This window comes from Cetorhinus maximus, chromosome 20, assembly GCF_964194155.1.
Source record: "Cetorhinus maximus chromosome 20, sCetMax3.hap1.1, whole genome shotgun sequence".
Taxonomy (NCBI): Eukaryota; Metazoa; Chordata; class Chondrichthyes; order Lamniformes; family Cetorhinidae; genus Cetorhinus; species Cetorhinus maximus.
Genome location: NC_135898.1, coordinates 54,568,042 through 54,568,452, shown reverse-complemented (window position 1 = coordinate 54,568,452; position 411 = coordinate 54,568,042).

Here is a 411-nt window from a genome sequence, read left to right as displayed (position 1 = left end):
AATGTACTATTATCAAAATGGACTTGTGAATTTTAAGTGGCCAATGAGGGGATTATTAAATGTATTATTATTAAACAGTTGTTAAGATATATAGCATGTTGTAAGTTATACTATTTAAATACAATAAATGGAAACACATCACCAGGATGATGTATTTGTTCCTGAGGAAGGTGTTGGCGATTGCCTAGTTTTATAATTCATATGTTTTAGAAATTCACTTATAATTCTGGTAATTGGATTTTTTATAATGTAAGATAAATAGCAACACCTGAAAGAAAACTGATAAAAAAACATCCAAAGTGCAAAACAAGCCTGAGTTAATTACATTTAAAAGGTAACCTTTCTTTATTCAATAAGGTCGGAGCCAACAGTAAGAATCTTAAACAATGGATGACTTATCTTTTCGCTTTG